This window comes from Natrix helvetica (genome assembly GCF_964273705.1).
Source record: "Natrix helvetica genome assembly, chromosome: 5".
Lineage (NCBI taxonomy): Eukaryota > Metazoa > Chordata > Lepidosauria > Squamata > Natricidae > Natrix > Natrix helvetica.
Genome location: NC_138551.1, coordinates 136,060,405 through 136,076,623, shown reverse-complemented (window position 1 = coordinate 136,076,623; position 16,219 = coordinate 136,060,405).

The following is a 16,219-nucleotide window of genomic DNA, read 5'->3' as shown; positions in this document are numbered from 1 at the left end:
GTGCTTTGGTCTTTTCTTGCCTAAGTTTAAGACTTTTCTCTACATTGAATTTCATTTTGTTAGATCTCTCTTAGCTTGGTTGAAGGTAGAACTCTCTTAAAGACTCCATTGTTAGCCTGCTAGAGCAGAGCTTGGACTAGAAGACCTCCAAGGTCCCTTCCAACTCTCTCAGACTGTTACGGTTGGTGAAGTTCCCTGTGCTTGATGAAGAATGTTTGGGGGGCTCCCCATAGGCTTAGAGCCAGAGGGGTAGAATGGGATGTTTGCCAGTTTTTTATGGGGTGAGAGTTGGGTCTGGTGTGGTGTGGATGTGCTTGTCTGACCGGTGGGAGAGGCCATCTATGGGGTGGGATGGGGTCTATGCATGAGAGGGGGAAGCGAAAGTACAGGTAGATGTTAGGCATGGCCTCCTCCTTCTCTTGCTTCCCCCTGAGAGGCTCTGGAGCAGCAGGAGCTTCTGCCTGGCTCCGAGACCCTCCACCCAGCCCTGTCCTCCCGTTCTGCCCCCCTGCTCCCTCAGCCTTGCTGCCTTGGGACTCTCTGCTCCCCCAAGGCCTCTCCTGGGGACCCCTCGGCTCCCCTTCAGCTTCTGGCTTCTCCTCTCCCCTCCTCTCCTTTAGGCTGTTTGCCCCCCCCCCCCCCACTGCTCAGCCAATTTGGCTGCTCGGTTCCAGCTCCCAGATCCGGCTCTGGCCAGACTCACCTGGCACACGAGGTAGCAAGTCAGTCCCCCACCCCACCTCTCTCCCTCCCTCCCCCAATCCTCCCTCCTCTCCTGGGTAGACAGTTGGACACAGACTCCTTTGATGCTCTTTCTATGGAGATATTAGAAAGAAACATATCCTCCCAATAACCGATAGGCATCCTGGCCATTCTGACACTGCTTAGCTCCAGTGGCTGATTAAGGCCGAATAGACTGTGGTTACAGCAAAGGTGGCTCGATTCTCCACAGCAGCACTGAGGATCCATGGGAAACATGTGATTAATCCACCATGGCTATTTTACACAACTGATGTAGGAAACCCTTTCGCATTTCTGCTCCTTTTCCTTTTAGTATTTAATGGCTATGGGCCTCACAGGTTAAGGAGTGATATTATAGTATCGTTAGGCCATGTGTAACTGACAGATGCCCAATTGTGCTTTTAATATAGATTTTATCTGTTTATTATTTCATTCTAGAATTTTTAACTGGATATTCCTTGAGTGTTTTTATTTGTTCTGGTCTTTGATTGTAATAAACTTGATTTGATTTGATGCAATTCTATTGACCAAGAAGGGGAGCTAAGAAGACATATGACAGAGTTGACTGTTCCCCATTTAGTGAATACTTTCCTCAGATAAAGGAACAATTCATGTGTCTTCAAGAAATGCACCATCACACTGAAGTTACAATTATCATATTTTAAAGAATAGGGCAGAATTGACCATTAATTACTGGACAGGGGCCTTCTACCTGTTGATTCATGGCTCTTAAGACTATATCAGTTGTGGATAAGGAATGAGAACAGCCTGCCCCAATCTGGTGGCCTCCAGATGTTAATTCATGCATCCTCGTGATTCATGCTTGGCAACAAATAAGGCCACCTTCCTCCAAGAAGGGGGACCCAGGTGTGTTTGCCAACACTGGTGTGGCTCCATTTGTAGACCGGAGACTGAACCTTTGATGTTGTGCCTGTTTCTGCTGCAGCCCTGGGAGACCTAGAATAAAAGGGGACCTCAACATTGTGACCAGATCCTTGGACTTTCACTCCGACCGGTATCTCCCAGTCATTGCCCAGGCCCCTCTCCTCTTTAAGGGCACCTCAGTTATCTGGATCCTTATTGGAGAGAGCACAGAAATGGCCTCTCTGCCTTTTGGTCTCCAACCTTGGAAGGGGAAATTTGTGGGCCTGATTCCTCCAGCAAATCCTGCTGTTCCTTGCAGCTTCTGAACAGTTACTTAAAGAGGTCAACTGGGCTTTGGCTATTATAACTGTGGGTGTCCTTTACGGAAACTGCTGCATAAAACTTTATATCTTGCATAGATGAAGAATTTCTGAACTCTCTCTCTCTCTCTCTCTCTCTCTCTCTCTCTCTCTCTCTCTCTCTCTCTCTCTCTCTCTCTCTCTCTCTCTTGTGGCATAATGCTCTTTTTTCTATACTTATCTTTTTTCTTCTTTCTACTCCAGCTTAATTCAAGAAATTTAAAACTAATAATTAATAAATTTCAGTTGCCAAAGAGGACAAACACTGGATTAAACAGTATAGGAAGCTCACAATTTGGTTCCTTTGGTTTTATGTCCTCATGGTTTATATCCTCATGTCTTGCCTGAATCCTGTCTGCAAATCGCACACGAGTGGATGACCTCCAGGAGACCCCTTCCCCATTCCATCATCTGGCAGGTGCATCAACTACAATTCCAAGAAGGCCCAGGGCTGGGTGGCCCATAGGTCAGAAGTATCCATGATGATGCAATCAAAGCTCTTCTGGGATTTCTGGGAGTTGTAGTTGAGCTTATCTGAAATGGCCAAGCTGAGGAAAGCCACTCCAGGGACAGATTAAGAGACCTCCTGGATCCCCTCCTGGAGATCGACTCCGTGTTTGCACCCAGGAGCTCTTTCCCCTCTCCCACTTCCTGTCTCCTTCCTCAGTTCCAGGAAAGAGGAAGAATCCCCTGCAATGAGTCATCCTGATTGGGGGCCTCCCACTTGTGGGTCTTCTCCTGCCTTTGCTGCTCTGGAGAAGCCACTCAGAGGAAACCTCCAACCCTCCACAAAAGGCCAACAAGGAAGATGTGGCTCAGGAGTCCTTAACATCCATCTTGAAATAAAGTCAGCTAACCATCCTTGTCCCAAAGAAAGGAAGGAAGGAAGGACATCCATGGGGTGTGGGCGATGGGGAAGTCCTTCCCTGATGACCTGGCCAGCTTCATGGCTCAGGGTCCAGCCAGTGGGGCGCAGGGCCCATGACTCATCCATCTCTGACCCCCATGCTGGTTCCTGTTGCCCACAGCAGGCAGGAAAAGGGACACAAGAAAGGGACAATTTCACAAAAGGATTTTCATCCTCCTAAAGGAACCCATCATGGCAGCTCCAGTTTCCACAGAGGCTCCAGGCCCCTCGCAGAGTCTCTTGCATTACGAAGCCTTTCCACAATGGAGCACAGACCTGGCTGACTCTTCCTTGGAGATCTTGAGCCAATGAAGCCCCTGGGAGTCCTGGAGACCCCCAACCTTGCCCAGCGAGGTTAACACGGAGCTTGGACTCCCTTCGGTCGATGGGGGTGAGAACCTCCTGGGTGGAGCTGTTTTCCCAGCCTTTGCCTGCTGTCTCAACGCCCCTCTTGGCTTCCAAAAAGCTGGCAAAGGGCTCCAGGGAACTGAAACCCTCCAGCAGGAGCAACCTGGGTCCCAAAGCCCAGAGGAGGAGCAGGGAGCTCTGCTGGTGGAGGAGGCACATCAAGGTTGGCTCTTCTGCAGAGACGCCTTGGAGCAAGGGCAGGAAGGCTGAGGGAGGCCGAAGGGCATGCAGCCCTCCATGGAAAACCAAACCTTTGTCGACCCTTCAAAATTACAGTGGCACTGAAGAGGGTCCTCACAGTTACGGCAGTCGCAACATTCTCACAGTCCCATGATCAACCTTTGGGCCTTTGGCAGCCAGCGTGTATTTGCCAGGGTTGCCGTCTTTCGGTCATGTGGCCTCCATTGGCCACTTTCCCAGCTGGCTCCCAACAAACGGAGTCGATGGGAGAAGCCGGTTTCCCTTAAGGATCTCGGGGTTCCTTCCGCAACTGCAGTGGTTTCTTTGCCATCTGGGGCACAAGAGGTCGAAAAAGTGGCTGTGACTCACTGAAGGACAGTCCTTTGGATGGAATGGTCTGGGGTCTCCTGTTTGAGAAGGGGGTTGGGATAGATGACCTTCAAGGTCCCCTCCAGCCCTATTCTGATTGAATCTTAAGGGCAGGAGCCTCGTTGTCAAAAACTGCCCTGAGGACAACAGCTCATCCTCGACTTACAATGATTTGTTTAGTGACTGAAGTTACAACAACACTGAGAAAAATGACTCATGACCACCTACGACCGCTGCAGTATCTGTCATAAACCACGTGATCAAAGCTCAGGCACTTGGGAACTGGGGCGCATTTATGAGAGTTGCAGTACCTTAGGGTCATGGGATCACTATAAGGTTTGCTTAACGACTGCTTGATTTACTTAACGACTGCACTCATTTGCTTAGCAACTGTGGCAAAAAGGTTTTAAAATGACACAGAACTTCCTTAGCAACAGAAATTGTGGTCATAAGTGGAGGACTACCTTTATTGCCTGATAGTCCATTCTAATTTATCTCCAGAGACATTCAGGATCTCATAATCAGAACTTCCCCTTCCTTCTCCCTTCTGCTCTTTTCCTGGGAGCCTGGAGCGTTGATCTCGGACTTTGGGGGTGGGAGGAGCCAGAACCATTCATCAATGGGAATTCTCCCTGCTTGAGCATCATCGGTCTCCGGGCAGAGTCCTTTGGGGCTTCACCTGAAGGAGGAGGGGTTCGTGGCAGAGAGAGAAGCGGAGAAATTGGGAGGGGGGATCCGTTCGGTATTTGGGGGGATGCAGCTCAAGGGGGGGCTCATGGCAGACCCAGACAGGACCCTCCACTTCCGTTGCTCTCTTCACGAGTCTCTGCCAGGGATTCCCACTTCCCCCCTTCTTACCCCCCCCCCGACATCCACAACAGTGATTCTTGAACCCCAAATCGAGCTGCTATTTGCAGTGGGTCAGAAAACCCCACAGCCCTGCGGGTACAAGCGGCCCTCCGGCAGCCCCTTTGCCAGGAATGGATCAAAGGGAGAAGCTTCCGGGAGGAAGAGGGGGGGCAGTGGCCCCAAAGGGTTGGGGGAGGGGCACTTCCAATGAGAGAGAGAGAGAGAGAGAGAGAGAGAGAGAGAGAGAGAGAGGGAGGGAGAGAGAGGGAGAGGGAGAGAGAGAAGGCGCCCAAGGACTCCCCAACCAGCCCACTAAGAGTCCCCCAAGTCCCCGCTGGCTATGGGGCTGTGCCTCCCTTTCACTCATCCACTGCAGCCCCACTCCATACTGGATCGGGGGGGGGGGGGGGCAAAAGGAAGTCAACTCTCCCCTCCAGGGCTGGCACGAACCCCCATGAGCTACGCCCCCCCCCCAAGACTGAACATATTCCCCCTCCCTCTCTTTTCTCTCGGCACTGAATTCTCTTCCATATGGTGAAGTCAAGGGAGACTCTGCTCAGAGACTAATGACGCTACAGTAGCGAGAATTCCTATTGGTCCGCTGGGGCTTCGTCGGATCCTGGGAAAACGTGATTCGCTGGTTTTAGCCTGCATTTCTCTGCACATTCCGCGTTTCTCAAGCATTGCGTCGTCTGAAGCCCCAGTCTGTGCTCTGCAGCGCCTGCGTGGGTCTCCCCTGATGCTCCCAGGCCCAGAGGAGGAATCTGGAACGTGGTGGGAGCATTTGTCTCGGATTTCGGAGGTAGGAGGGCCGGGCCAGAACTAGAGGCAGCACCAGTGAGAATTCTCCCTGCTTGAGCGTCATCGGTCTCCGGGCAGAGTCTTTTGGGGCTTCACCTGAAGGAGGAGAGCCAGTTCTGCGGGGAGAGAGAGAGGCGGGGAAAGTGGGAGGGGGGATCTTGGCCTGAAGAACCAACAGGGGCTTCTTCTCTGCTTGGAACGCTCTCCTGCACTGGGAGAAGTCAAGGGAGACTCTGCCCGGAGACCGATGACGTTGATGAAGGGAGAATTCCCATTGGTCCTCCATCTTTCTGGACCCTCCCAATCCCGAAGTTCGAGGAAGCCCCATTGTGGGTTCGGCAGAGTTTCTGCAATTCCTTCGCTTGGCGGAGAGAGAGAACCAGCGGGGAATTCCACTGCCTGAGCCAAAGTGATCTTGAAACAGGTCGTTTTTTCGGGCGGGGGGACACCCTCAGGAGGGGGTTTGGGGGCAGGCTGAGACAATTCAGCCAGTTGGCCGAACTGCTCATACAATTAACAAGCGGTTTTAGGGAACCCGTGGGAACTGGCTGAATCCCACCCCTACCTGGGCCAAGTGATACATCCCTCCCCCCTGCTTGTGGGCAGACCAGAGGCATCTGGGGGATCAGCGTGGATTTTAGACTGACCTCTGTCTGATCCATCAAACCTTTTCTACCTGCTTAAAATGGAATTTGCAAAGGGATCCGAGTGGCAACCAGAAGCCATTCTGAAACCTCAGGCTGACTCCTCATCCACCCACAATCTCTGTGGTTGGAAAGCAGAAGACTTTCCATGGGTGCCTCTTGCTAGAAACCTGGATGTCCCCCACCCCTTATTCCCCCTCCTCTTCCTTCTTGGACCTGGATGAATAGGTGGCATTGAACGCTCTCATGCCACAATCCATAGCATTTGGTCAATTTGATTTACTGGGAATCTTCCGGTTCAAAAAGATTCTGTCCTACAAAGAGGGAACCCGGAAGTCAAAAGTTACAATTTGTTGTAGTTTAACTCATCAAAGGAAAGTAGAAAGGAAAGTTTACCTGGATAGGACATCCTGCCCCCTTTACACAGAAAGTCAGTTATATAAGCTGAACAGAATAACCGAATAGCAGAAGAATAGCCTTGGAAAGGACCTTGGAGGTCGTCTAGTCCAACCCCCTGCTCAAGCAGAGAACCCTCCACCATTTCAGAATAGTGGTTCTCCAATCTCTTCTTAAAGACCTCCAGTATTGGGGCATCCACAACCTCTGGTGTCATTTCACTGCTTAATTCTTCTAACTGTCAAGAAATTCCTCCTTAGTTCTAGGTTGCTTCTCTCTTTGATTAGTTTCCACCCTTTGCTTCTTTTTCCTGCCTTCTGGTGCTTTGGAGAATAGGTGGACCTTCCCTTCTTTGCGGCAGCCCCTCAAATATTGGAAGACTGTTTATCAGATCCCCCTTAGTCCTTCTTTTCACTGGACCAGACATACCCAATTCCTGCAACCGCTCTTAGTATGTCTCCAGCCCCCTAATCCTCTTTGTTGCTCTTCTCTGCCCTCTTTCTAGAGTCTCAACATCTTTTCTTCTTTGTGGGGACCAAAACTGGATGCAGGATTCCAAGTGGGTTCCTACCAAGGCCTTATAGAGCGGTATTAACACCTCTTGTGACCTTGAGCCTCTTTTAATGCAGCCTAGGACTGTGTGGGCTTTTTTGCAGTGGCAGCACACGGTTGGCCCAAGTTTGATTTGTTGATTCAGGATTTAGGATGTTAATGAATTTAATAGTACTTCAGGCTCACCACTTTCCAACTGTCGCCAGGGGGGTTGTGCAGATAAAGGGGGACCAAGTCCATGCCAATTCAATGTGTGCCTAATAAATAGATCTGTAAAGGAAGATAGATGCCTTGGATTTTATTTTTGGGGGCATGTTACTTGGAGGCTTAACACCTGGAACAGGTCCTGCGTGTCATTCCTGGTCCAGGGAGGCTTTGGGCATCACTTGGAATCCGGGAAGGTTTTGCGACTGCCCGAGTCTGAAGGGCCAGGAATGGGCTGAATTCACAGGGCCTCCCAGGCTTTGCTCAGGGTTGGCTTAGGGCAGCCTCAGAAGCAACCAGGGTAGCTCCCGAAACACAATCAGGGTCTTAGGGTTACAAGTAAGTCCAATGAATTGTGGCATGTTTGGCTTCTCACTGTTAGAAAAAATCATGGTTTGTACATTATGCAAAACCGGCCAACGACTGATGAACGCTTCAAGTTCTTTTCCAAAATGGAGATAAGATCTTGAAAGTTGTTGATAGACACCAATATTTTTCAAACTTGGTAACATTAAGATGTATGGACTTCAACACCCAGAATTCTCCACCCAGAAATGCATGGGTTTCATCTCCCAGGATTCACTGGTTGCCATGTTGGCCAGGGAATTCTGGGAATTCTGGGAAGCCCTCTCATCCTAAAGTTGCCAAGTTTGAAAAATATCGGTCTGAATTCTTTCGTTGTGTCAGAAGTGAAGGATCTGCACTAAGATTTGGCTTCACACACACGTGGCTGAATAAGCCAAAGACGATTTTGCTGATGAATTCTAGGTTGTTTGGCTAATCCTGGTTAAGCTTCTTCCTTTTTAGACTGTTGTTTTATATCTCTGGTCTGAGTAGCAGATTCAGCAAGAAGCCAGGAACAAGCTCAGAAACTGCAAATAAGCCTCACATTTCAAACATATTTACTTAAGGCTGACATTTATAATCCTTTGGTTTTAATCTCTATACATCTCAAGGGTCACTCTCTGTGGAGTTAAATTCCTTTTGCTACAGAGTTTGATCTTTTTTTTCAAAGAATTTTTTTTTAATTCTCTTACATACCATTTTAAGTATACATTCACATAATTGTTATTCTTCTTTACATTTATCATTCTTATACACTTATTATTTCATTTAATAAGTTATAATGTCCAATTTGGGTTGCTTTATTAACCATCCCTTCCTCCTTTTGTAACACCTCCTTATTTTCCCTTTCTTTTATCCCTCCCACCCTTCTCTACTTTCTTCCTTCCTCCTCTCCTTCACCTCCCTTCTTCCCTTCCCTTTCTCCTACTCCTGCTCTTCTTCTTCCCCTTCCTACTCTCTCTCCTTCTCTTTCTCCCCTTCCATCCTCCTCTCCTTACCTCTTTCTTCTTTCCCCTGTCTTCCTTTCTTTCTCTCCTCCTCTCTCCCTTTCTTTTTCTATTATTGTTGGTGTATATTTCAAAAGTTTATATTTCCTTGGGATGGTATTTCCGTCAGCCCAAATATAATTTAGTATCATTTCTTATTCCCTTACCTTTGCTAGTCTACCCTACTTATGTTTCACCCCCCTTTGTATCTCGTTCTTGAATATATACAGTACTTATATGTTTAATATTTTCTTTGATCTTTGAGTTTGATCTTTGATCTGTTTTTGTTTTCTATTCTTCTGTTAAAGTCTTCAATTTTTCCTTCATTTTTAAATATATCTTTTAAACATTCCTCCATTTTCTCCAACTCTTCCTCCCTTCTGATTTTGAGGTGTTTCCTAAAAGAAAGCAGATGTTGCATTCAAATCTTCCAGTTCTCATGGAAGACAAAAATTTCTCCTCCCCTCCTTTCTTTAGTGGCTGCCTTTATTCCTGGCCCGCCCCCTTCGTCATGACAACTCTGTAGCCAATCACACGGGGGAGGGGGGGAGATGTTTGCCTGGGAGCTTCCCTGTCCTCAGCTTGATGGAGAAGAGGTGGAAGAAGCCAAGCCAAAGGAGGGGGGGGGGTCAAATAAAGAGCAAAATTCAAAGCTTTGGGAGAGGGGATGAGGAAGAGGCAAAACCTCTCAGAATTGCAGAGGGAGGGGAGCTTAAGCTGGGAGATCTGGGGGGGAGGTCTGCATGGGCCATGGGGGACCCCCATCATCCTCAGAGTCACAGAGGGTCCCCTCAAGGGCTACCCCGGATCCCCCTTGGAAGACCCAGCCCTGCATGGCTTCTCCCACAACGGAGCCTCTCCTGGAAAGACATGGAGCCCAAGTGAGGCTGGAGAAACCCCGGAGGCTGCATCCCCCCCCAACATTCAATCCTGGGAAGCTGGGATGGGTTTCAAAAAAATTGATACTGGTTCTGTGGCAATGACTAGGTGGGTAAGCATGTGACTGAGTGGGCATGGCCAACTTGACATAACTCTCACACACGCACACTCAGTCACATTTCCCCACCTAGCCACGGCCACAGAACCGCAGCAATTTCTGTTTTGCCAGCTGAGAGGCTGGCAAAGTAGCCTTGTGTTCCCTGCCACCCGCAGCTCTCAGAGGAAGGAGGCAGGGAAGCAAGCCCCGGTCGGCATCTCTGCCTCCTTCCTCCAAGAGCTGGCTTCAGGGATGGCCAGCCTCTCCTGCCACTGTGCCCTTCACTCACCTTCCACCCGGAGGCTTTGCCGGCGGGGCGCCTCCCATTTCGCCTCCCATAGGACTGGGTGCGGCGGAACCTACAGCGAAGATGTGTCCATGTCTACTATTACTATCACCAGCAGCAGCAAAAATGGGGTAGCAGCGGCGGCGGCTGCTCTCTGCTTCTGTGGGCGTGGCTGCTCTCTGCTCCCCATGCTTTGCAGCCTGGCTGGAGATAACTGCCCCTGAAGTGGCGCTTCACTTGCTGCAGTTTGGACACTGAGGAGGCGGGAGTAGAACTGTCTGGGTTTGAGGGAAGGTGGCCGAGGCGGGACTACCACAGCCGATCCTCCGCTGACCCCTAAAGAAGAGGAGGCAGTTGATGATTTCCTCGTACAACCAATTATTTGCCACCACTTCTTTAGGGGTCAGCGGAGGCTCAGTTGTGGTGGCCCAGCCTTGGCCACCTTCTCCCAAACCCAGACAATGCTACTCCCGCCTCCCTCCACAGTGTCCGAGTGGCAGCAAGCGAAGCGCCACTTCAGCGGCGGTGATCTCTAGCCAGGTTGCAAAGCACAGGGAGCAGACAGCAGCCATGCCCACAGCTTCTCTTGGTGGGAGAGCATGAAGAGATTTATATACTGTTGGAAGAAATGTCCTTCTGGGTTCGGCTCCAAGTGGGAAAAAGACACCGGAGACATGGAGGCTGCTTGGAAAGATGGTTTTAATGGTGGACAGGACCACATGGCTTCAGTCCTGAACAGAAAAGGTGATCACATGCTTCAATGTTGGTGGAGAAGAAGAGAAGGGAAGAGAAGAGCAGAAGAGAAGAGCCTTGCAGGGCTTTTTATAATCTGTTCTGTCCCACCTATCTGTTTCCTGTTCCTGTGTAAGAAATGTATTCTGATTGGTTGCCAGACTCCCATGGGCCCGTGCAAGGGCAACCCTCTAGGCTGAGTTTTGAATTCAGGTTTGATTGAGTTCAGCTGCCATGTGGTCAGTTGAGTAAAGGCTTATATTATCATGCCTTCATTGTCACTGCCAGAACTCTACACCCATCCCCCTGGAGCTGAAGGGGAGAACTCTTTATTGTGTAAAGTGGACTAGCTTGGCCTTCTTAATGGCCCATTGACAAAGTGGGGATGGGCCGGAAGCTGCAGGAATTTACTTTGTGTTTAAAATGTGTTTCTCCCTTTTTCACATCCAGGAAAATATAATATTCTGCCTTTTCAATATTCCTAGGATATTTCATTTTTCTGGGAGAGGACTAGGTGATAACTTCCTACAATACAATGCAGTAAAACCAAGTATTAGGACATCTTTACTTTACTTTTACAAAATACCATATATCATGACTTTTAATGTAATGTTACAATGCAAAGATATTTGTGAAAGGAATCCTATTTTTATGTGAGAGCAGAAGTTCATGCTATTGTCACTGCTCTTAGCCCAAGAGGTGTTGCCTGAGCCCGCGGAGGCTCCGACTTCTCTGGCAGGAAGTTTAACCCTGATCCCAGTTGGGGGAAGGCCTCAAAGCCATCAAAGGGCCCCCAACGGCTTGGGAGGTGGAGAGGCAGTGGCTGTTCAGCCCAGGCACCTGGCTCTTGGAGGAAGGAGGCAGCGTCGCTTCCTTTACCACCCGCCGCCGCCGCCTGCCCACTCACTCGCTGCTTTCCCAGGAAGGGCCTTCCCAGAACTGTGTAGAGGCTTCCCCACTGGGAAACCTGACCCGCCGCTCCCACAAGAGGCTCAGCCTGGCCCACTGGGCAGCCTTTTCGGAAGCATTGCAGCTCAGCCTTGCCTTGCCTGGCTTCCTTCTGAAGTTAGGAAGTGTTGCTTTGCTCCCGGTGCTGCAGAAGCCCAGGCTGGGGTGCTATGTATGGGCTTTGCAGCAGGAAGACCCCTGGTGCCCTTTCCTTCAAGTGGGGGGGCAAACTGGCCACAGGGCAGGTGGGTGGCCTCCGACCACCTCCCACCCTGGGGAGCTGCCACGTCCTATTGCAGGTACCCAGGGCAGCCTCCACCCCCGCTTCCCCACTGCCTCCAGGCCTATACAACCTCCCCGCCACCCCACCAACCTGGGGACACTCCCAATTCTGCTGGGCAGCCGCTCCTTCATGCCCCGTTGCCAGCTGTAGTTTGGCCTTTGGTGGCCTCGCTTTCTCCTGGTGCCACTTCCGAGCTGGGAGACACTCCAGGACAGCCTCGCTGCCCTGGCCAGGCACTGGGTCAGTCAGCAGCCTGCGCACCACCGCTACGTGACCTCTATAAACAGAAATTAACCAACTTCTTTTAAACTTTCCATTTCAATGAGAATTTTTCTAAAACTTCTTAAATTCTCATTGAAATGGAAAGTTTAAAAGAAGATTGTTAATTTCTTTTTATAAATTGGTGGCCAACCAGGAAAGCATCCCCAGGAGCTGAGCGGGCCGAGTGTGGCTTTGGAGGCTGAAAGGGAAGCTGTGCCCCCCCTGCCTGCCAGGTGCCCCCTCCCCTTCTTGCCTCCCCCCCTGGTCTGAGTGGTCACATGGTGGTGGTGCGTGGGCTGCTGACCAACCCAGCACCGGCCCATATGCAGCCAGAGCAATGGGGCTGCCCCAGAGGGTCTCCTGGCCAGGAAGGGGCACCAGGAGAAAGTGGGGCCACCGAAGGCCCAACTGCAGCCAGCAACAGGGCACGAAGGAGTGGCTGCCCAGCAGAGCCAGGAGTGTCCCCAGGTCACTGGGGTGGTGCGGAGGTTGCCCTGGCCTGGAGCTGGTGGAGAGGTGGGGGCTGCCCTGGGTGCCTGCAATGGGATGCAGGAGCTCCCTGGGGTGGGAGGTGGTGGGAGGCCCCCTGCCCACCTCTTGGCCACTTCAGGCCCCGCTTGAAGGGACCCCCGCTTGAAGGAACGGGTGCCAGGATGGTCTTCCTGCCACCAAGCCCACACAAAGCATCCCAGGGGCAAAGCGTTGCTTCCTAACTTCAGAAAGGAGTTGAGAGAGGTGAGGCTGAGCCGCGATGCTCTTGAAAAAGCTGCCCAGCAGGTGAGGTCTGCGGCTAAAAGCCCTGGCAGACCCAGGCTGAGCCTCGTAGGAGCAACAGGTTGGGGTTCCCAGCGGGGAAGTCTCTGTGTCGCTCTGGGGAAGGGGGAGACTGAGCTTGCCCCTTTCCCTGGCAGCAGCCCAGTTGACCAGGCAGGGCCTGGGTTGCAGCCAACAGAGAGGTGGGGCTAGGCTAGTGCGAATGCTGCTTACCTGTGTGCAGGCAGGAGCCGGGAGGAGGTAGTTCTGTGGATCCACATAGCGAAGGTAAGGCAGGGCGAACGTCGGAGCGGGCAGGCGTGGCCAACAAGTGCAATAAAAATTGTTCTGTGCATGTGCAGAAGCAAAAAGCAAGGTGAAACCAGGAAAACCAGTTCGGAGGCGTGGCCAGGTTGTCATTACTACCGGTTCGGAAAAGTACGCCAGATTTCTACTCCCTATTTTGGCGAACCGGACCGAACCGGTAGGAGCCCACGTCTGCCTGGGACCCATAAGCCAGGTTGGTCTCTTCCCAGGAATGCCCCAGATCCTCTCCTCCTTCCTGGCCATCCTGAGGTTTCTCTGTAGGTCTGGGCTTTGCTTTCTCCTGGAGTGCCCCATGCGTGGAAAGGGGTGGCTTTGCAACATGGGCTATGGTCTCTCTCCTTCCCAGGACTCAGAAGATGGAAACTGGAGGGGGATTTTGCAGATCTGCTTCCCTTCCCCAACACAAGGCTCCCCAGCATCCTTCTCCCAAGAGGGTCTCCCCACTCAGCTGGGCAGACTCCTCTCTGCCATCCCTGCAAAGGCCCCCTTGCCTGGCCTGTGCATGGAAAAAGATGGCAGGCAATGGTGGGTTGCAGGCGGTACGCCCCAGTACGGACATACCGGTGCCTGCCGGGAGCACTGGGTATTGTTCCAGTACAATGTTCCAGAGGGCCCACCCGCCCTCCTTACCTGTATTTGAGCTCTTCAACACTTCTGCACACGCACATGGAGTGTACAGCACCTGCACGACACTCCGCCGTGGAGCTAGAGCATTGCGGAGCATCACAGGCAGTCAGGACGCATGCGTGTGCTGCGCACATTCATGTGGTAGACACCGGGCCCTGTTGCACCATCCAAGTTGCAACAGGATCTGGAACCCACCACTGGTGGCAGGAGAATATGAGATATGGGCTTCTGCATTGCCAGGTCACTCAAGATGGAAGTTGCATTTTGCAGATCAGATTTCTATCTGCAAAATGAGAATCCTGAGCTCCCCTTCCCTCCCTCCCTCCCTCCCTCCCTCTCACCCCGCCCCACATGGGGTGAGAGGCAACCTTGATTTCCCCATCTCTTCTCATTTAGTTTTTTCCTAAACTGCCCCTCCCCTTTCTTTCTCTCTCTCTGTCTCTGTGATTTTTTTTTAAACTCTGTAAACTTCTGGTAACTACTTTTTCATAAAGTTGATTTTGTTCTTAGAAACTGACTGTACTATTTCATCAGCCCTTTTATGCGGTGCCCTTGAGCATTAACTTTCAAAATAGAGTAAATTTTGGTTCCAACTCAACTGGCAGCTATTTGGGATCTGTGACATGCTCCGGCATTAACTGGCCTCTGGGATTTTCTCTTTAATCACAATGCCAACAAATGTCACATTTCTTTTTATCTTCAGTCACAAGTGCCGTATATTCCCTCTGGGGCACGTTTCAAGCCTGGAGACCCCAAACCTCTCAATTCTAGATGATGAATTGTGAGTGAGTGTGTGGCTGGCTGCCACACGGTGACCTCGTCTGCTTTGAGTGTGGACCCTTGCAAAGGTGAGCCGGAACTAGGCATCGAAACCCCTGCAGAGGTGAGCCTGACTGAGCTCGGCTATGGGACCCCAGCTGGGGTGCGCCTAGGTTAGGCGGGCCTGATACTGCCAAGGAAGCACGGACTCCATGATGTGTTGCAACGCATCAACCAGCTCAGCAAGATCAAAAGACCCCGGCTGGCCGATTGAGACGGTATTTATTAAAATCATACAAAAGGTTTCTGTCTTACAGCGTGTTATTACATGATTGGTTAAAACACTTGTTACTGGGCAGGCTTTGTTCACTTGTCACGTATACGTGTTACCGGGCAAGCTTGTTCACATGTTACAAAAAGATGTTACAGAAGACTGTTGCATAGAAATGTTGCAAAGCGAAGAATGTTGCATAGAAATGTTGCAAAACAAAACCTTGAGCAAGCTTTGTGCTGGCTTAGCAGAAATGTGATGCAGCTAGCAACTTTTAACATGATCGCTACATCTCCTCTGTTTTTACTTTTTTAAAGCTGAAAACATGGAGCTTTTACGTCCATGGAGGTGAGTGCTATTTCAGGTTGCATGTTGCCCTCCGACCCCAGGCTTCCTGTGTCCGCACCTACCATTCTTTCAGCGTCATCTTCTGAATCATTATCCGGGGAGAAATGTAGCAAGGGTTGCTTACTTTCATCTGTTGGTATCAACATATACGCATTATTCTCAAGCATCATATTAATTTGTGCAGTAGTTTTTGCTTCAGCAATGGCATTCAAACTACGCTTTATCATGAATACAAAAATAGGTAATAAACAAGGTAATAGTATACATCCCATAGCGATCATTGCAACAAATATAAAAACGGCTTTTAAACCTGGGAATTTGGGTAAAATACCATCGAACATACCTCCAAAATCAAATCCATTCCATGTTTGCACAGGAACATGGGCAATTTTCATCATTTTGTCAGTAATTTCCTTAATTACTTTACCACTTTCATCAATTTCAATACAACAATTAGTTAAATTGAATTTTCCACATACTCCTCCTTTTTTAGCAAGCAAGTAGTCTAGTGCAAGTCTATTTTGCATTATGTATGTTCTAGATTTTACACTTTCTTTGGCTAATTGTGTCAAGCCTTTGACAGTCTCATTTGTTATTATTTCTACTACAGCCTGTAAACGAATAAGTCAGTTTAATAAGTAGATGGGTGTGCGGTATCCATACATACCATCTTCGGCCCATGTGGCAGGGCCGTATACTTGTATGATACGTTCAGCTGGCCATTCATCATTTCCCCATGTGCCTTGGTTCCCTCCCACGACAACTTTACTTATTGAGGAAACAACGTCCTCGCGCTTTCTGCGGTGGTTCCCTATTTCGGCGTAAACGGGGACCCCTAAGACTTGTCGTGTGTTTAGTGGGAGGAGAAAAAACCCAGGTCTAATAATGCCCAAGACACATGTTCCGCACCAATTAGCTGGGAGGTGTCCATAGGCCATTTATCCACATATCCAATACAGCCCATCGGGTGCTAACCATGTGAGTGATTGATTGTTTGGGTTTGTCAAAAACTTTTTCATGTTTGTGACTTTAAACAAAGCAGT